General features: G+C 46.2%; 1 long non-coding RNA gene across 2 annotated transcripts; it reads left to right on the forward strand.

The window, feature by feature from the left end:
* The first annotated feature begins 784 nt into the window (after positions 1-784).
* LOC102407357 lies at positions 785-19996 on the forward strand. 2 transcript variants are annotated; one of them, XR_006545097.2, is made up of 3 exons: positions 785-2156; positions 2604-2771; positions 19150-19996. It is a non-coding gene; the product is annotated as an uncharacterized LOC102407357 (long non-coding RNA). The 2 variants fall into 2 exon arrangements; XR_006545098.1 differs by lacking the exon at positions 19150-19996 and adding an exon at positions 9273-10292.
* The last annotated feature ends 1909 nt before the right edge of the window (positions 19997-21905 follow it).

The raw sequence follows: 21905 nt of genomic DNA on the forward strand, positions 1-21905 counted from the left end.
TAATGGCAGGAAGCGCTCGGCGGGCTTTCATCATCAATACCCAGTTGTGGGTATTCACATCTGGAAGGCTTCCATCACTTGTGTTCTGAAGTTGTCGCAGAGGTGGCTCACAGGTGCCTGGCAGCTTTGTTCCGAATTTTCCATCCAGATAAGCAAGTAAGTGGAGAAGCCCCTGATTCCAGCCAAACTGCAAATTGCTTGTCTCCTTCCCAAAGGAACGAGAGAAAATGTGTCCCGAGCTGCAGCCCGAGGGAGCCAAGAGCAGGGGCTTTGGGACCAGCACCTTCCTTGAGTTCATATTTTCATTTTTCTGTCGGGCTTGAAGAGACCTGGGCTTTATTTCTTTACTTATTTTTTAAAAAAGTCTTTCTATTGTGTATAATTGGTAAGCAGCCACCTTTTTAAAAACAATTCTTTTATTTATCTTTTTATTTCTGGCCTCATTGCGCAGCGTGGCATGTGGGATCTGACGTTCTCAACCAGGAGTTGAACCCATACCCCCTACATTGGATGCGAAGAGACGTAACCACTGGCCCACCAGGGAAGCCTCCTGGGTTTTATTATTATGCGTCTCAGCAGAGCTTTCATCCTCATCACCTTCCCCACTCATGGTGTGTGTGTGTGTGCTAGTCATTCAGTCGTGTCCGACTTTCTGAGACCCCATGGACCATAGCCTGCCAGGCTCCTCTGTCCATGGGATTCTCCAGGCCAGAATCCTGGAGTGCATAGCCATTCCCTTCTCCAGGGGATCTTCCCAACCCAGGGATAGAACCCAGGTCTCCCACATTGCAGGCAGATTCTTTACTGTCTGAGCCATCAGGGAAGCCCCCTCCCCACTTATGGTAGGTCCAGCAAATTCAGTTCAGCCCCAGAAGCCCTGACTGTGTGTCCGCCGTGTTTGAACCCTGAGTAGGGTTGTGGGAACACAGAGACAGCCCGGAGCGTCTTCTCCAGGGAGGACAAACTCTGGCCGGTGACCAGCCGGCACAAACAGAAGTGTTTGTTCTCTTCGAGTGGCTGAGCAGGAAAGACTTGCTGGAGAGCTCACAAGAGGGGGTGGGGGGCTTGGGTCAGATGTCTCCATGTTATCCCCATCCTTGCTGTTCTCCTGGCTGCACGGACAGAAATCCAGTTGCAGACGTGCAGGCCAGAGCATGGGGAGGTGGCGGGGTCCCCAGGACCTGGCTTCCAACCCAGTCCTCACCTCTTCTTCCGCCTGTGACCTCGGGTGCTCTCCGCAGCGTCTCAGAGCCTCAGCCTTCAGCTGGCTGTGAGCTCAGGGAGACCCCAAGGCTGGGAGGCTCAGGGCAGCATCTTCTGTGCTCCTGCAGGTCAGACAGCCCCATGGGGGTCAGCTTAGGTGCTGCCTCTCCGCCGGCCATCTGCTCGGTTCAAGAAGAACTGGGCTCGGTCACCCCATGGGAAATGCCTGCATGGATCCCGGAGGAGTGGGGGACGCGTGCCTTGCCCGCTTGGCAGGCATGGAGCTGATGGATGAGAGGGGAGGGCAGACTGCCCTGTGGGTTTCCCTGCAGGAAGGAGGCTGCCCTTGGGGACAGCCACCCACTCAGCCACGGTTGCACAGCCTTCCAAACTCTGACCCAGGTCTCCACTTCCAGCACGCCCTCCAGAGGAGGGGGTTGGGAAATTCATTTTTGGGGATGCCAAGTCTCTCTCTGGTCCTGGGTTCGGTGATGGTGAGCAGGGAGTCTACCTGGAGGGGGAACAGCTACTGATTCCAGTGGCTTTCGTTTCCTTCCTTGTTTCTCTCATTTTATTTTGTTGGAGCAGCGGCTTTCTTTTCGCTACCTCTGAGAAGACCTTCGGGAGAGGCTGGCCTGGGGTCTTCCCAGCAAATGCGCATCTGGCTCCGGGCTGCTGTGATGGATAGAGGCAATTTCCCCGCGAAATCGGCTGCAGTATTGGCAGTTGCACGGGACATCCATTACATTCCTGCGGAGAGAGAGCTTTTCCAGGGCGCCTCAGGATGGAGCGATGCCACTCACAAGGGGGGTGGGGAAGCAGAAATAACCTAAAGGGAAAGGCGTCTATTTTAATTTTTTGCAGAGCTGCGTCTCCTGCATATGGGTCCAGCCCACTCTTGTGAAGCGGCTCCTTTTGGAAAATAAGGGGACTTGCAAACGGCTTTGTTAAAGGTAAGGACGAAAAGAGAAACAGAAGCTTGTGCAAACAGAACCCAGTGCCTCTATCTGCATAGGCAGACCCCTTGATCAAGGAGCCCTTAGTTTTCATCGGAGACCAGAGAGACACCACTGATCAACATGCTGGACGCTGATGCTTTAAAAGCATCAGGTACTTTAAGTTCATCAAAACCTGGTGATGTAGATATTATGATTATCAACCCCATTTGGGGGCTTCCCTGGTGGCTCAGATGGTAAAGAATCTGCCTGCAATGCAGGAGACTGGGGTTTGATCCCGTGGGTTGGGAAGATCCCCTGGAGGAGGGAACAGCTACCCACTCCAGTATTCTTGCCTGGAGAATTCCATGGACAGAGGAGCCTGGCTGGCTAGTCTATGGGGTTGCAAAGAATCGGACACTGAGTGACTGACACTTTCATACTTGTTTCATCTCCATTTTACAGATAAGAAAACTGAGGCACAAGGCAATGAGGTGACTTGCCCAGGGTCATCTCTTAGTAAGAAGAGGAGCCAGATTCAAACCCACGCTCTCTGGAACCCGCATTCACATTCCTAACGCTCTTTGCTTCTGTCTCTTGCTCATCTTGCGAAGCCAGACAACTCCCAGAGCTGTAAGTGGTGCCTTTGCTGGCTCTTAAATTCCAGATCCCTGTTTGGTGAACTTGTACTTTTCTCCAGACTCCTTTTTTAAAAAAATTTTTAATTGAAGTGTAATTGATTTACAGTTATACCATTGATTTACAATTTATTGATTTACAATATAGAATTGATTTATAATATATAATTTACAACATATAATTGATTAGCAATATAATTTTCATTTTTACAATATGCAATAATTATAATTTATAATATATAATTTACATTTTATATAATTAAAATGATTTACAATATAATTGATTTATAATATATAATTGATTTACAATTATGCAATCAATCCCTGGGTTGGAAAGATCCCCGGAGAAGGGAAAGGCTATCCACTTCAGTATTCTGGCCTGGAGAATTCCGTGGACTGTATAGTCCATGGGGTCGTGAAGAGTTGGACACGACTGAGTGATTTTCACTTCACTTCATACACCTATAGCCATATGTATTCTTTTTCAGATTCTTTTCCCTTACAGGTTATTATGTATTATTGAGTTGAGTTCCCTGTGCTATATGGTAGGTCCTTGTTGGTTACCTATTTTATGCATAATAGTGGGTATATGTTAATGCCAGCCTCCTAATTTATCCCTAAACCTTTCCCTTTTGGTAACCATAAGTTTGTGTCTGTAGGCTCACTTCTTCTTGAGCCTTGACCTTCTTCCTCTGTGTGAACTCACTCCACCCCCGCTGAAGGGCAGGGTCTGCGGTGAGAATGCAGAGTGTCTGGCCCAGGGCTAGCTGTGGGCTTCATCGGGGAAGCATCAGCTTGGCGTCTGGGAGCTTGCTCTGAGCCGGGGTCTGGGAGTGTCCTGGCCTTTGCACGCGCCTGCTCAGTCACTTCAGTTGTGTCCAATCCTTTGCTACCTTATGGACTGTAGCCTGCTAGGCTCCTCTGTCCGTGGGGATTCTCCAGCTATTTCTTCCTCTGGGGATCTTCCCGACCCAGGGATTGAACCTGCATCTCTTATGCCCCCTGCATTAGCAGGCTGGTTCTTTGTCACTGGGAAGCATCTGGCCTTTAGGATCCTGCCGTTTACCTGGGGCATCAGACAATAAGTCAGCACATAGAAACCTGGGTGAGAGCTCAACAGCACGCTACGGCTGGCTCATGGGCGATGGGTGTGGGTTTTGAGTTGGATAACCAGGTGCGGCGGCGAAGGCAATGGCACCCCACTCCAGTACTCTTGCCTGGAGAATCCCATGGATGGAGGAGCCTGGTAGGCTGCAGTCCATGGGGTCGCTAAGAGTCGGACATGACTCAGCGACTTCCCTTTCACTTTTCACTTTCATGCATTGGAGAAGGAAATGGCAACCCACTCCAGTGTTCTTGCCTGGAGAATCCCAGGGACGGGGGAGCCTGGTGGGCTGCTGTCTCTGGGGTCTCACAGAGTCGGACACGACTGAAGCGACTTAGCAGCAGCAGCAGCAGCAGCAACCAGGTGTGGCCTCTCCAAGAAGTGACATTGAAATTGAAATCGAGTGGCTTGCAGGGTCTTAGTTCCCGGACCAGAGATTGGGCCTGGGCCCTCAGCAGTGAAAAGCCTGGAGTCCTACCCACTGGACCACCAGGGAATTCCCCCAAACTGAGATCTTAAAGTCGAAATGGAGCCAGCCATGGGGTGATCAGAAGGAAGGGCTCCCATAGTCTTTAGGATAGGGCTCACCTGTGAGTGGCTGCAGCCATCCTCATGTTACCTAACGGACCCAGTTCCCTCTTTAAGTGAAGTGAAAGTTGCTCAGTCGTGTCCGACTCTGTGACCCCATGGACTATTCAATCCATGTAATTCTCCAGGCCAGAATACTGGAGTGGGTAGCCTATCCCTTCTCCAGGGGATATTCCCGACCCAGGAATCGAACCAGTTGTGTCCTGCATTGCAGGTGGATTCCTTACCTCTGAGCTACCAGGGAAGCCCAGTTCCCTCTTTGATCCCCTGCAAATGCCAAAACCATCCCAGGTTTAATCAAGAGACCTATGTTTATTCAACACAATTAGCTCAAGAAAGATAATCCAGGGGACCTAATGCCTTCTTTTCTCTGTGTAGCTACTTGCATTTTCTAAGTTATGTTTTTGATTTCTGTGTGTGTCTAATTTTATTTTCAATGATTGACCTGTATTTTAGGTTTTAATAGCGTAAATATCAAATTTTGTTAGTTCAGCTGTATAGCTAAGATGCTGTTACTCTGTTGCTCTTAATTAACGGATACCATTCAACAACAACAGAAAGAAGGAAGGCCGTTCCAGGGAGAGGAACCTGCACGTGGGCCAGGGCCCCACCGTGGGGGCAGGATGGGTGTGTGCGGATCGGGGGTGGAGTAGGGGGAGGGGTGGAGAGTGTGGCAGAGATGGGGCGGGGAGATGGGGGTGCAGGGCCTCGCAGGTCACAGCAAGGAGCTGGGATTTCATTTAAGTGCATGAGGAAGCCATGGAGGCAGTGAACACTGCAGGGACTGGGTCAGATAAGATGCTGGCATTTTGCAGACACTGGCCCCTCTGCTAGGGTGCCCGTGGAAGCCTCCCAGGCCAGTAGTGTGGCCCAATGGTTGGAGCTCGGGTCACACAATGAGAATGGCTATTCCATTCATCCTCCTGTTCATTCGATCGTGGTCCAGCACTTTGCTTGGCACCGAGGATACAGAGTGGCCTGGGGTACACCCTGGCCTCCAGCAGCCCCTGCTATAGGACACAAGGAAGCTGTCAGCCCAGGGCTGGGTGGCAGAGGTACAGGACAGAGGTCTTTCACGAGATGCGCCCAAGACAAACAAGAAACTGAGTAGTTCTCTGACTTTCAGTTCAGTTCAGTTCAGTCGGTCAGTCGTGTCCGACTCTTTGCGACCCCATGGACTGCAGCACACCAGGCCTCCCTGTCCTTCACCAACTCCCGGAGTTTACTCAACCTCATGTCCATTGAGCTGGTGATGCCATCCAGCCATCTCATCCTCTGTCGTCCCCTTCTCCTCCTGCCTTCAATCTTTCCCAGCATCAGGGTCTTTTCCAATGAGTCAGCTCTTTACATCAGGAGGCCAAAATATTGGAGTTTCAGCTTCAGCAACACTCCTTCCAATGAATATTCAGGACTTATTTCCTTTAGGATGGGCTGGTTGGATCTCCTTGCAGTCCAAGGGACTCTCAAGAATCTTCTCCAACTCCGCAGTTCAAAAGCATCAATTCTTTGGTGCTCAGCTTTCTTTATAGCCCAACTCTCATATCCATACATGACCACTGGAAAAACCATAGCTTTGACTAGATGGACCTTTGTTGGCAAAGTAATGTTTCTGCTTTTGAATATGCTCTCTAGGTTGGTCATAACTGTTCTTCCAAGGAGCAAGCGTCTTTTAGTTTCATGGCTGCAGTCACCCTCTGCAGTGATTTTGGAGCCCCCTGAAATAAAGTAGTCACTGTTTCCTCATCTATTTGCCATGATGGGACCAGATGTCATGATCTTAGTATTCTGAATGTTGAGCTTTCAGTCAACTTTTTCACTCTCCTCTTTCACTTTCATCAAGAGACTCTTTAGTTCTTCTTCATTTTCTGCCATAAGGGTGGTGTCATCTGCATATCTGAGGTTATTGATATTTCTCCCAGCAATCTTGATTCCAGCTAGTGCTCCATCCTGACCAGCATTTTGCATGATGTACTCTGCATTGAAGTTAAATAAGCAGGGTTACACTATACAGCTTTGACATACTCCTTTCCCAATTTGGAACCAGTCTGTTGTTCCATGTCCAGTTCTAACTGTTGCCTCTTGACCTGCAAACAGATTTCTCAGGAGGCAGGTAAGGTGGTCTGGTATTCCCATCTCTTTAAGATTTTTCCACAGTTCGTTGTGATCCACACAGTCAAAGGCTTTGGCATAGTTGGTAAAGCAGAAGTGGATGTTTTTCTGGAATGCTCTTGCTTTTTCGATGATCCAACAGATGTTGGCAATTTGATCTCTGGTTCCTTTGCCTTTTCTAAATCTAGCTTGAACATCTGGAAGTTCATGGTTCATGTACTGTTGAAGTCTGGCTTGAGAATTTTGAATGTTACTTTGCTAGCATGTGAGATGAGTGCAATTGTGTGATAGTTTGAGCATTCTTTGGCATTGCCTTTCTTTGGGATTGGAATGAAAACTGACTTTTTCCAGTCCTGTGGCCACTGCTGAGTTTTCCAAATTTGCTGGCTATTGAGTGCAGCACTTTCACAGCATCATCTTTGAGGATTTGAAATAGCTCAATTGGAATTTCATCACCTCCACTAGCTTTGTTCGTAGTGATGCTTCCTAAAGCCCACTTGACTTTGCATTCCAGGATGTTTGGCTCTAGGTGAGTGATCACACCATTGTGGTTATCTGGGTCATGAAAATCTTTTTTTGTATAGTTTTTCTGTGTATTCTTGCCACCTCTTCTTAATATCTTTTGCTTCTGTTAGGTCCATACCATTTCTGTCCTTTATTGAGCCCATCTTTGCATGAAACATTCCCTTGGTATCTCTAATTTTCTTGAAGAGATCTCTAGTCTTTCCCATTCTGTTGTTTTCCTCTATTTCTTTGCATTGATCACTGAGGAAGGCTTTCTTATCTCTCCTTGCTATTCTTTGGAATTCTGCATTCAAATGGGTATATTTTTCCTTTTTTCCTTTGCCTTTCGCTTCTCTTCTTTTCTCAGCTATTTGTAAGGCCTCCTCAGACAACCATTTTGCCTTTTTGTATTTGTTTTTTTTGGGGATGGTCTTGATCACTGCCTCTTGTACAATGTCACAAACCTCTGGCCATAGCTCTTCAGGCACTCTGTCTATCAGATCTAGTCCCTTGAATCTCTCTGACTGTTAAGAAACCTTAATTAAAATAACACGAATCCTTAGAACCCAATGGAATCAATACTAACAGAACCACGATGTTTGTCCGATGTTGGGGACTCAGAGAGAAGGTGGTCCTTGGAGATGAGGAGGAGAAAGGGTTGGGGGAGGGCCATCTCAGCAGAAAGAAGGTGCTTGGCCCAGGTGTTATGGATCCTCTTGGCTTCCCTTGTGGCTCAGTGGTAAAAGAATCTGCCTGCAATGCAGGAGACACAGGAGATGCAGATTTGATCCCTGGGTGGGAAGATCCCCTGAGGAAGAAATGGCTACCCACTCAAGTATCTTGCCTGGAGAATCCCATGGACAGAGGAGCCTGGTGGGCTACAGTCCATGGGGTCATGCAGAGTCAGACCCGACTGAGCACGCACACACCAGGGAGCACGTTGAGGTCAAATTTGGAAAAAATTCCTGTTATCCCTTCCTACAAATGTTACAGCCTCACATTTCAGCTAACACCTTCTTATGGGGAGGGGCATTAGCAATGCTCAGAACTAGCCAAGTTTTTCCCAGCAGCTGCCGCTAAGTCACTTCAGTCATGTCCGACTCTGTGCGACCCCATAGACCGCAGCCCACCACGCTCCCCCGTCCCTGGGATTCTCCAGGCAAGAACACTGGAGGGGGTTGCCATTTCCTTCTCCAATGCATGAAAGTGAAAAGTGAAAGGGAAGTCGCTGAGTCATGTCCGACTCTGCACGACCCCATGGACTGCAGCCTACCAGGCTCCTCTGTCCATGGGATTTTCCAGGCAAGAGTACTAGCAGCTATAAACTTACAAAGACCTTGCTGACAACTGGACCTGGTAAAGAAAAACCAAAACCAACTTTCTTCCATAAATCCCAGTGCATGTTATAGTGCCCTCTGGTGGTGCAAAGTGAAATGACAATCCCGCTGGTCTCCGAAGAAAACGTCCGATTGTTCTCTACTCTGCTTAGTAAGAAATGTATTTATTGTGCTTCAAGCTCATGCACCCAGCACTTGCAGACCTGGCCAGCGTCGTTTCTTTCATGATGTTCTCCTATATTTCCATTGGCAATAACTTCTACTTCAGTTCAGTTCAGTTGCTCAGTCGTGTCCGACTCTTTGTGACCCCATGGACTGCAGCACGCCAGGCTTCCCTGTCCTTCACAAACTCCCAGAGCTTGCTCAAACTCATGTCCATCAAGTCAGTGATGCCATCCAACCATCTCATCCTCTGTCGTCCCCTTCTCCTCTTGCCTTCAATCTTTCCCAGCATCAGGGTCTTTTCCAATGAGTCAGCTCTTTGCATTAGGTGGCAAGAGTATTGGAGCTTCAGCTTCAACATCAGTCCTTCCAATGAATATTCAGGACTGATCTCCTCCTTGCAGTCCCAGGGACTCTCAAGAGTCTTCTCCAACACCACAGTTCAAAAGCATCAATTCTTTGGTACTCAGCTTTCTTTATAGTACAACTCTCACATCCATACATGACTACTGGAAAAACCATAGCTTTGACTAGACGAACCTTTGTCGGCAAAGTAATGTCTCTGCTTTTGCCTACCCCGTCCTTATTACTCATCCATGCCTTTTTTACTTACCGGTTGAGAAACTATATGCTGGGCTTTTCAACTTGCCCTGCATTTGAGGTACCTGTGAGCCTTTCTTTGTCTTCCCAGGCACAACAGAAGCTTCTGAAAGGCGGAGAATCAAATTGAGTCTCTCTGTGTTTGAGAGAGGGGAAGAACATGAATTAGAACCAAACCAAAGGTGGCCACTTGTACCTTCAAGAGGGGTGTGTGTGACGCTATTTACACAAAAGGGTATAGACACTTCTTTTTTTTACGTATGTTTAATTTAAAATTTTCATTGATGTATAGTTCTCTGCCCCACTCCAGTGGCACATGGGCTGCTGGGTTTCACTGTGACTTAGGGTTGTGGTTGTCAGGCCTCTTGTGGAGCTGGAGAAGAAGGAGGAGAACAAGCAAGTTAAGATGCCACATGGTTTATTTTTTAAAAAAAGAACCAGATTAAGCCTTTTTTTTTTCCTTAAGCAAATGTTCCCCAGATTGTTGCGTTTCTGGAGGAGTGGATTTTTGGAGGTGCTCCCTGCCCCCTCCACCGTCTCCGCGGACACCATCCTCCCAAGCCATTTCAGGAGCAGTTAATCTAAGTTATTTGCATTGTGCTGGCCCAATCGCTGCTTCTTTCTTTCCTCACATATTCAAACGTCCTGCAAGAAACCCCCAGGCCTTCTGCTAGAAGGTTTCTTCGTGTGGAATACAAGGCAGGAAGGGTCCAGGGTTCTGTCTGGGGCAAGAGGATTTAACACAGGGGCAAGAAGAAAATAAAAGCCACCCTTCTCCCATTTTTCTGTCTTGCCTCTTCTCTCAAATTCTTGGCGGAAATTGTCCCGATGTGGGGCTCAAAATAATTTCATTTACATTTCAAACAACTCAGAATAAGGCAGATATCTGAGATGTCTCTAAAGAACATTTACTGAGCATATAGTGCGTCCAGGGTTGGGTATCCAGGGGTGAATAAAACAGAGTCTGCTCTTGAGTATCTTGGAGTTCAGGGGAGACATCAAGATGTATGATTAAGGGAAATGATGCAGGTGCTATGAAAGAGAGGGGCTTCCCTGGTGGCTCAGATGGTAAAGAATCTGCCTGCAATGAAGGAAACTGGGGTTCGATCCCTGGGTTAGGAAGATTACTTGGAGAAGGGAATGGCAACCCACTCCAGTTTTCTTGCCTGCAGAATCCCATGGACAGAGGAGCCTGGCAGCTTACAGTCCATGGGGTCGCAGAGGGTTGGACACGACTGAACAACTAACACTTCACATTTCATGTCTATTGCACCAGGTGTTAGGTCCACGGGGTGGGGATTTTTGCCAATTTTGTTTCCTGATCTATCTCCAGAATTTAGAATCGTGCCAGGGACATGGTGCAAGCATACTTGTCGTGTCTGACGCTTTGCAACCTCATGGACTGTAGCCCGCCAGGCTCCTCTGTCCATGGAATTTTCCAGGCAAGAATACTGGAGAAGGCTGCCATTTCCTATGCCAGGGAAACTTCTCAATCCAGGGATTGAACCTGCATCTCTTGCATCTCCTATATTGACAGGCAGATTCTTTACCACTACACCACTTGGGAAACCAGACGCATGGTACCTCTTAGTAAATACTTTTTGGATGAATGAATGGATCACAAATGGGGTGAGAAAGTGGACTGGGAAGTTATCCACCCACCGCAGTGTATCCCTGTCCCCACCAGACTGTTCCTTGACAGCAAAATCATGTTCCATCACCATCTATTTTCCAAACGCCAGAAGATTCTCATAGGTGTAATGGATGCCAGGTCTTTCCAGGGGGCACAGTGGTAAAGAATCCCCCTGCAGTGCAGGCGAAGCAAGAGACGCAGGTTCAATTCCTGGTCCTGGAAGATCCCCTGGAGAAGGAAATGGCAACCCACTCCAGTATTCTGTATACATATATATATATATGTTTTTGGGGCTTCCCTGGTAGCTCAGCTGGTAAAGAATTCCCCTGCAATGCAGAGACCTGGGAGACTTGGGTTCAATGCCTGGGTTGGAAAGATCCCCTGGAGAAGGGAATGACAACCCACAGCAGTATTCTTGCTTGGGTCATCCTATGGGCAAAGAAGCCTAGCGGGCTACAGCCCATGGGGCTGCAGAGTCATACCCAACTTACTGACTAAACAACAACAAAAATGGATGCCAGTTCAAGGGCATCTTCTTTGAGGAAGAAGCCTGTGGTGGATTCTTGGAGCAGAAACTGAAAGAAGGGAAGTCAGACTCCAGCTCGGTGGATGTTGATGGAGCGCCTGCTGGTGGAGGCTCTCTGCTTGCTTTGCCCGCCTCCTCACCTCCTGTCCACCCTTCTTAGTATAGGACCTTTGACCCAGCTCCATCCTGGTACACGTTGCTGGACTATTACAGAGTCAACTCAGTAATTCATACTAAGATGATTAATGAAGCACTGTGATGTGTCATGGAGCTAAGGCTTAGGCTTCAAGGACTCACAGGGCAAGTGGTCCCGGTTCTCATGGATTCATAGCCTTGTGGGGAGACTAGTGAACATGGACTTAGGGCACAGTGTAGATATTAAGTGCTGCTAATGGTCAGAGAAGGCTTCCTGGAGGGAGCAGCACCTCATCTGGCTCCTAAAGAATGAGTGTAAGTTGGGAGAAGAGGTGGAGAGTGTGAGGATGAGCATTCTAGGCAGAAGGAAGAGAAGATGCAAAGTGCTAAAGGCAAGAGAGAAAGAAAAGATACACAGCTCTTATTTCTTTGCTTAAAATCCTTCAGTGACTCCCCGTGTTGTCAAAATCTGGTTCAAAACCTTAAGCGTGTTTCTCGGGGCAGTTTACTCTAGAGAGGAAATGAGACAGGAACCCAACTATGAGGATCCAGTCATGTCCTTGTCATTTACCAGCCAGGAAGTTCTCCACTTCCATCGTCCCCACCTTGTGACAGATCTCTGAGCTTGTGTGCTAGGTCGCTTCAGTCGTCCGGCTCCTCTGTCCGTGGGATTCTCTAGGCAAGAATATTGGAGTGAGTTGTTATGCCCTCCTCCAGGGGATCCTCCCAATGCAGGGATTGAACCCGTGTCTCTTACGTCTCCTGCATTGGCAGGTGGGTTCTTTACCGCTCATGCCACCTGGGAAGCTCAGAGGTCCTCCAGAAGCCCTCTATAACCACTGCCTTTCTGCCGTCATCTGTATTCCCTAGTCTTCTACAGAGATTGACGTGAAGAGGGTACACACCCACCCCTCCCAAACAACCCTTTAGGGACAGTGAGGTCCAGGACCGGAAGAGATGCGACACTTTTCCTGATGAGGACAGCCACCGGAGCAGCCTGGCTCCTCACGCCCAGTTTCTAACAGAATCCATAGGCTGTGGGTCCCACCTTGGCACAGGCGCCGCCGTCGTGACTGTTATTATTATTATTGCTGCTCTAATTTGGTGCCAGTTTGCTATTACCAGTACTATCAAGATGCCATCTTTGGAGAAGCAACAACTAAATTTCTTCTAGTTTTATTTAAAGATTCATGCTTGCTTAATTGATGTATCACTGATTTATAGTATTAGTTTCAAGTGTACAACTTAGTGATTTGATTTGATACAGATTATAATCCGTTTAAACTTACTATGAAACCCTGGCTGTATACCCTAGGCTGGCATTGTGTTTTTGAATTTTGTATTTAGTTGTTTGAACATCTTAATCCCCTCCTCCCATCTTGCCCCTCCTCCAGCCCTCTCTCCACCAGTAACCCCTAATTTGTTCTATCTGTGAGTCTATTTCTGTTTTGTTTTATATACATATAAATTATATTATATGCCATAATTATAATTACATTTATATTCTATAAACATAGTAACATAATTTCTATGTATATATTTATATGTTTACCTATGTTTTTATATACATATAAATTATGTATATACAATTACATGTAATTACATATGTATACAATGGTATATATGTATGAAAGTGAAAGTTGCTCAGTCGCGTCTGACTCGTAGTGACCCCATAGACTGTAGCCTGCCAGTCTCCTCTGTCCATGGGATTCTCCAGGCCAGAATACTGGAGTGGGTAGCCATTCCCTTCTCCAGGGGATCTTTCCAATGCAGGGACTGAACCCAAGCCTCCCAGGTCTCCTGAATTGCAGGGGAATTCTTTACCAGCTGAGCTACCAGGGGAGCCCCCAAAACACATATGTATGTATACAGAATACTGGAGTGGGCTGCCATTTCCTTCTCTAGGGGATCTTCCCAACCCAGGGATCAAACTCAGGTCTCCTGCATTGCAGACAGGCGCATAACCATCTGAGCCACCAGGGAAGCCAAATAATTATATATATGTATATACATATACATATGTATATGGTGGCTCAGACGGTAAAGCATCTGTCTACAATGTGGGAGACCCGGGTTCAATCCCTGGGTTGGGACGATCCCCTGGAGAAGGAAATGGCAGCCCACTCCAGTACTCTTGCCTGGAAAATCCCATGGATGGAGGAGCGTGGTAGGCTGCAGTCCATGGGGTCACTACCAGTCGGACATGACTGAGCTTAGGTTGTATTATTTCTAAGCTAAAAGACAAAAAAATACACATATATAAAAATATGTATATGTTTATATATCAGATCAGATCAGATCAGTCGCTCAGTCGTGTCCGACTTTTTGCGACCCCATGAATCGCAGCACGCCAGGCCTCCCTGTCCATCACCAACTCCCAGAGTTCACTCAGACTCACGTCCATCGGGTCAGTGATGCCATCCAGCCATCTCATCCTCCGTCATCCCCTTCTCCTCCTGCCCCCAATCCCTCCCAGCATCAGAGTCTTTTCCAATGAGTCAACTCTTCCCATGAGGTGGCCAAAGTACTGGAGTTTCAGCTTTAGTATCATTCCTTCCAAAGCAATCCCAGGGCTGATCTCCTTCAGAATGGACTGCTTGGATCTCCTTGCAGTCCAAGGGACTCTCAAGAGTCTTCTCCAACACCACAGTTCAAAAGGATCAATTTTCGGTGCTCAGCCTTCTTCACAGTCCAACTCTCACATCCATACATGACCACAGGAAAAACCATAGCCTTGACTAGACGAACCTTTGTTGGCAAAGTAAATGTCTTTGCTTTTGAATATGCTATCTAGGTTGGTCATAACTTTCCTTCCAAGGAGTAAGCGTCTTTTAATTTCATGGCTGCAGTCACCATCTGTAGTGATATACATGCATATATATAAGTATTTCCCTGGCAACTCAGTTGGTAAAGAATCCTCCTGCAATGCAGGAGACCCTGGTTCAATTCCTGGGAAGGGAAGATGCAGAAGATGCAAAGGACTGAAGGCAAGAGAGAAAGAGAAGATGTTCAACCCTCCTTTCTTGGTTTAAAATCCTTCAGTGACTCCCCTACGAATTCAAAATCTGGTTCAAAAGCTTGAGTGTGTTCCCCGGGGCGGTTCACTCTGGAGAGGAAGAAAGACAGGAACCCAGCTATGACTGTCCAGTCATGTCCTTGTCATTTACCAGCCAGGAAGGTCTCCACCTCCACTGTCCCTACCTTGTGACAGATCTCTGAGCTTGTGTGCTAAGTCGCTTCAGTCCTGTCTGACTCTTTGTGATGCTCTGAACCTGGGTGGGAAGATCCACTGGAGAAGGGATAGGCTACCCACGAGCCATCATTCTTGGGCCGTCTTGGTGGCTCAGCTGGTAAAGAATCCGCCTGCAGTGTGGGAAACCTGGGTTTGATCCCTGAGTTGGGAAGGTTCCCTGGAGAAGGGAATGGCTACCCACTCCAGTATTCTGGCCTGGAGAATTCCATGGACTGTGTATTCCATGGGGTCACAAAGAGTTGGACATGACTGAGCAACTTTCACTTTTCATGCATATATATATATAAACATATAAAATTTTTGTGTATGTATAAATTTTATATATATAGGCTGTGCCACAGGGCTTGTGGGATCTTAGTTCCCTGACTAGGAATTGAACCCACACGCTGTACAGTGAAAGTGTGGAGTCCTAACCACTGGACTGTCAGGGAATTTCCTATTAGTTTTAAAATGGCAACTTTCTCAGTCTCTCTTTATTGCTCTATCCCTTTCTCCCTCTCCCTTATGATTCCCTTTTTTTTTAATATGGAAAATCTCAACCTGTGTGACAGCTGAGAGAGATGTATAATGAACTCCCATGGATCCATCAATCAACCGCACCGATTATCATGATTTTGTCAATCTCATTTATCTGCACTCCATCCCTCTTTGTGTTTTTCACTCCATGCTGGGATATATTAAAGTAAATCCCAGACATCACATTAGTTCATCTACAAGTGACTCAGTATGTATAACCAAGTCTTTAAAAAAATATAATAATGGCACCATCATTACTCCTAAAACTTAAAAATGACTCCTTAATATCATCAAATAGACAGGTTTCAAATTTCCCTGATTGACAAAAAACTCTTCACAATCGCTTTGGTTTGAATATGTCCATATATTGTATTTATTTGATGTGTTTCTAAGCTTCATTTAATCTCAGATAATTTCTCTCAGTCTCTCACTCCTTTGCTCTCTCTTACTTGTCAATTTCTTATTAAAGAAACTAGGTCAATTATCTTCTAGATTTTTCCATGTTCTCGATTGGATGGATATAACATATTTCTTTGTCTTCTATATTTACTATAAGCTGGTAATAGAACTAGAAGTTTGATCAGATTCACATTCAACATTAGGGTAAGGTAAACTGATAATTTTTTTCACTTTGACCCATCAAGGTTTTGCACAGGGTACAGCATTATGCAGGTTAGGGAACTCAGGCGAAAGGCCCGTTGGGGGATTCTGCTGAGGTTATTAGGAGGCTGAGTTTTGCATGAGCAGGGGCTAGAGGCTACTCCAGGCTAGTGACGTAGGAAAGGGCCACTGCTTACAGATGCGCTGAGCAGAGGGAGCAGAATTAATGTGCCTTTTCTGTCTCCTCCTTCGTCATGTCTGCTCATGGTCTCCTGCAGACTGCTTGTACTGGGGAAACAGAGGAGCTTAGAACCTGGCACAGAAATCCCCAACAATAACCAGGCCTTTGAATGATGACAAGTACCCCAGAAGATCTTTTCGATGGAAGATAATAAAACACTGACTCAGGAGCAGCTGTTCATCATCATTTGAAAGTTTTCTTTGGCCTTAGACTTTCTCCCACCACAAAACCTGATCTGAGCATGTGTTTGTGTGGTTTCTTTAGAAAAGTGACCCTGAGGAAGCAGAAAGGGGAATTTAGAAGAGGGAATCAGGGAAGGGGAGGAAAGCAAGCACGTGAGCAACCGAGCTGGCTGAGGCTGTAGACACCTGGAGCTCAGTTTCGCTGAGGACCCTCAGGAGAACTCTATTGAATGCATTCTGGAATTTTCACCTGAGAGATAAGAATGAGTCTTCATTATCGGCTCTCACCTCCCACACATGAAAGGTCTACACAGGGGACTCCATGTGCATCTTCCAGGTTTGTACACACACAGGATGGCTGACTTCGTCTTCAAATGTGGCCCTACAAGAAGCTGAAAAAGCAATGCTGATACAGAAAATGAGCATTACATGGTGTAGCCAAGGTGAGGTGCTGTCCAGGCGGACCTGTGTGCTGCTTTTTGCTATGGGAACGCCTGGAAAAACAGTGGGTCAATAACAGGCACATAAAAAAGATGCTCAACACTGCTGGTAATTAGAGAAATGCAAATCAGATCAGAACTACCTTGAGGGAAATTCCCTGTGGTCCAGTGGTTAGGACTCTGTGCTTCCATTGCCGAGGGTCTGGGTTCCATCCTTGGTCAGGAAACTAAGCTTTTGAAAGCCACAAGGAAAAAAAAAAACCTACAATAAGGTATCACACCCCTCAACCCCACTGGCCAAAATGGTCATCATTAAAAAGTCTGCATATAAGAAATGCTGGAGAGGGTGTGGAGTTAAGGAAACCGCCTGTACAGCTGGTGGGAATGTAAATTGATACAGCCACGGTGGAAAACAACGGGGATTCCCAGGTGGTGCTAGTGGTAAAGACCCTGCCTGCCAAAGCGGGAAAAGTAAGAGACGTGTGTTCGATCCCTGGGTCGAGAAGATCCCCTGAAGGAGGGCATGACAACCCACTCCAGTATTCTTGCTTGGAGAATCCCATGGACAGAGGGGCCTGAGGGGGCTACAGTTCCTGGGGTTACAAGGAGTTCGACAGGATTGAAGCGACTTAGCATGCATGGAAAACAATATGGAGGTTCCTTAGAAAACTAGGAATAAAACTACCATATAATCCCACCGCTGGGCATATATCCTGAGAAAACCACAATTCAAAAAGATACATGTTCCCCACTGTTCATTGCAGCACTGTTTACAATAACCAAGACATGGAAGAAACCCAATAAGCTACTGGAAGATGCCTTTGGTGACTGTCCTTGGATGAAACTTTGAAACTGGCTACATAATCATGCATTTAACCAAATCTGTTCCCAGTACTTAGTACTTGTCACCTGGTAAACAGTGGGTAATAGCTAAATTTTCACTGGATGGATTAAGGAATTATTTCAACCTAATTATAATGTTGATAATAAAAGCCAATGTTTGTGTTCTTGGTATCTGTCAGTCACTGATTTATATTAATTCTAACTAGTGCTGTATGTGTGCATATGTGTACATATATACTAGTATGTATGTTCCTCAGTCATGTCTGACTCTTTGTGACCCCTGCCAGGCTCCTCTGTGCATGGAATCCTCCAGGCAAGAATCCTGGAGTGGGTTGCCACTTCCTCCTCCAGAGGATCTTCCTGACCCAGGATCGAACCCAAGTCTCCTGCATTGCAGGCAGGTTTTTTACTGTCTGAACCACCAGCGCTGTGTGAGGAACTCACAGTCATTACTCCCATTGGACAGATGAGGAAACTGAGGCTCAGAGAGGTCAGGTGGTTGTCCTGAGGCTGAAGCCAGCATGTGAACCCAAAGCCTGGGCCCTGAACATCTGGGTGTCCAAACTCTCAATGGGAAGGTCTACAGGTTATATTTCTGTGCACTTTGTTAACTTGTAGAGGTTTGTTTTGGGGGTTTTTTTGCGTATGTTTTGGGCCCTCCATAATTTATCTTCTTTCACTGATGACTTGCATTTAAGTCAATGACATAGTTCCCTAAGGTAGAAAGAGTTACCACTTTGCTCTAAAGCACAAATTTCCAAGTAATCAGGAGGGAAGATTCTTGAGATCAGGGACTCTTAGTTGGGTTCTTGGAGGAAAAATTCTAGACTGACGTGCATATAGCATGCTGCTACCTGCACTGGTGTGCTTTCTGGGAGCACAAATGCACAGATTTCACCAGACTCTAAGTATGTGGATTTAGAAAAGCTAAGAAAAATGGCTTCAGACAATTAAAACTGGCTCTGTCAAGAATTATCCTGATGGACATAATTTACTCCCCAGATTGCCAGAGAGAGAAAATAATTTTGAATACGTGGCAAAAAGGGGGCAGGATTGCTAAAGATGAATTGACCTAATTACAAACTGTCCGGTCTGCACCCTCTCTTTTTCTAGCTGCTATCAGATCGTGTTGAATCCTTTGTGTCATATGGCTCTTTCCCCACGAGACAGAGGCAGAGTTCTACTCATAACAGATTCTATGAAGCGTGGCTTGGTGTCAGGCACATGGCAGGAATGTGAATATGTTAGTAAAATTGTTAGATCTGGGAAGCAGCTGGCCTTTCTCTAGAATTCGATTTCCCATCTAAAATGAGGTCGGTCTCTTGTGCTTTCTGGGTCTCTCTGCTCATGGGGAGATGAAGGATTCGTCTTCTAGTTCACCACTAGGCGGCGCTATTGGCCCGCGGTTGGGTTCCTCCATTGTCTCCATCTTCTCTGTGACAATGCATCATTCAAACGGATGATTGCTACCAACAGTTAGACTTACAATGTAAAATGTCACATAAAAATGATCAATAACAAATGGGGTGGGGCAGGTGATTAGCTGCACCCCGGCTCCCTTGTATCTGATTTTTTTTTTTTTTTTAATTTTTTGGGCAGGAATGGTACCTGCAGGGTCGACATCGCGTTGTCTACTCTCTTAAAAGATTCACAGATTCCTTGTGAAAACCCACAGGTTGCTGCCAAAACTATTTCAAAGCGATATGCCTTCCTCGCTCCATATGCTCATCATGAGGAGGCTGGAAAATGATCCTTCTGCAAGCCGCACCTATTTCCAGCCTGGATTTTAGTTTAGCAACATTAGATTGTGTAACTTCTAACAGTCCCCTCTGGAGAGATGTGCAGGAAGTTTTAGTGTGCGCGCAGCAGCAGGAGGCAGTCCCCAGCGAGACTGAGCGGTGGATGAAAGCAGCCTTTGAGTCGGCTTCCAGCATCCTTCCTTCCCCTCTGTGCCCTCGCCCAGACAGCCTGCCTCCCTCTGGGGGCCTTGCTCTGAGCTCTCGCCCCTAGGCGGCAGCATGGGATAACCAGGAGCGCTCTGGAGCCTGCGTCCGTGCACTAGGGTTCTAGCGAGCGCTGCTTTTGCCTAGAACTTCTGCTGTGTGATTTGGGGCAAGTTGCTTCCTGTCCTTTGGACACTTTGTTTCCTTGTCTGCAAAATGGAGGGTGAATACCTGCTTTATCGAGTGTGTGAAGGCTCTGCATGTAATTGTGATCTGCCTTTGTAGTGGGAGGCATTTAGAGGATTAGAAAAACCCAGGTTCTAGGTCTTAATTTGCTGCGTGGTCTTGGGCAGATCTCTCTGGACCTGAAACTGCTGATCTGTAAAAGACAAGTTTGGAACTGGTGATGCTTTAAACCTTTTCCATTCCAACCTTTTATAAAATCTACTTGTCTTGTGTGTTACACTTTCACAGCCTTGACTGGCAAAGCAACCAGGTAAACTAAAGAATTATGGAAGCAAATACATGAATGGGTAATTAAGATGCCTGGCTTATTCCTCTTATATACTTTGGTTTTTACCGGGAGACAAAAATATCCATGATCCTTTCTTTTCCTGGTCTGCTGGTCTTACCATTACAGCTCAGAAACCACCACCCCTGGCCCCCAAGCCTTCTCTAATATCCCTAGGCAATGTGAAGCCTTTTTGATTCTATGAATGCTCATTGCACCTCAAGACACATGTATGTCTTTGAATTGAGTCTTGCTTTTTTACTGCTTTTGTAGCACGGTGTTGCTGTTGTTCAGTTGCTAAGTCGTGTCCGGCTGTTTGTATCCTTAGGGACTGTAGCATGCCGGGCTTCTCTGTCCTCCACTATCTCCCAGGGTTTGCTCAAACTCACGTCCATTGAATCGGTGATGCTATGTAACCATCTCATCCTCTGCTGCCCCCTTCTCCTTTTGCTTTCAATCTTTTCCAGCATCAAGGTCTTTTCCAATGAGTTGGCTCTTTACATCAGGTGGCCAAAGTATTGGAGCTTCAGCTTCAGCATCAGTCCTTCCAGTGAAGATTCAGGACTGATTTCCCTTAGGATTGACTGGTTTGATCTCCTTGCTGTCCAAGGGACTCTCAACAGTCTTCTCCAGCGTCACAATTCAAAAGCATCAACATAGCGTATTTTAGATAAAACATTTGATTTTATGATTATGTGTGCATGCCTGTCTCTCTGTCTGTAAAGCAGACATCTGTAACAGGGCTACCAATAATTTCTAAGCTCTCAACAGATAGCACAGGGTTTGGCACAGGGTAATTGCTTGAGAAGAGATTTGTAGATGAATAAATGAGTGGAGAGAGTAGATGAGAGAGAGAATTGACAAATGAATAAATGAATGAGGTATTTCTAATAATGGGTTTCAGGGTCCCTGGCCATGCTGTGGATGGGGATGGATTTAGGAATCATCTGATGCATTGGGCTGCCTCTTCTACCAAGTCAGATGAAAATAATCTGTTTTTTCTGCCGCCTGAACAATGGATGTCAAGGTCATACATTTGCAATCCCAGGCTCAGCCTTTTTTTTTTTATATTGTGTGTGTTCAAGTATAGAGTTCATGTTCTCTTTTATTTTCCTTGAAGGTTAAACTGTTGCTTTTTTTTCATCTATAAAGATGTTTTAAAATCCCATCTTGAAGCTTTAAAGATTTTTCTCGCAGCAGCTAGATCTAGATATATAAAATCCATCCACTTTACAAATGAAAATGATTGATATACATCAAAAAAGTTATCTGCATCGGATAATAAAACCCAGCTCAAGTCTCTCTCTAAAAGCCCACTCCAGGAATTTCACTAAAAAGGCAGGTTCCTTGGAAATTCAGGGGTGGGGATTTTAGGAAAGGGGAGAATTGGTGATGGGGAGTGTTGGCTGCAAAAAAGAAGCACAATGTGAGAGTTGTGGGCCAAGTTTTATTTGGAGCAAAATAAGGACTATAGCCTGGGAGACAGCATCTCAGATAGCCCTTAGAAAAAGCTCCAGAGAGGTAGGCAGAAGGTCAGTGTCGTATATGATTCTATGATTCTGGTGAGGGGGGTACATGCAGCTGAGTACACATTTTGACAGAGGCTCACTGCTCATTGCAAGGAGCAGATGCCACTGTTAATGATTTTAGTGCTTTTTCTGGATATGAGGAGATGCAAAAATTGGGCTCGTAAAATCTTCTCCTGAAAATATCTAACTCTCGAGGCAGACCTGTTCTGCCATTTTTCTCGGAGCACAGAGTGCCTCCCTCATTCCTGATCTCCACCCTAAACTCTTTGCAGAGGATGTTGAAGGTCAGCAGCTCCAGCAGTTCATGATCTAATCCTTGTAGAAGTAGATGGCAAGTGCCAATCTGTAGCTGGAAGATGAGAAAGTCATATT

The sequence above is a fragment of the Bubalus bubalis genome, chromosome 15, assembly GCF_019923935.1.
Source record: "Bubalus bubalis isolate 160015118507 breed Murrah chromosome 15, NDDB_SH_1, whole genome shotgun sequence".
In the NCBI taxonomy this organism is placed as follows: domain Eukaryota; kingdom Metazoa; phylum Chordata; class Mammalia; order Artiodactyla; family Bovidae; genus Bubalus; species Bubalus bubalis.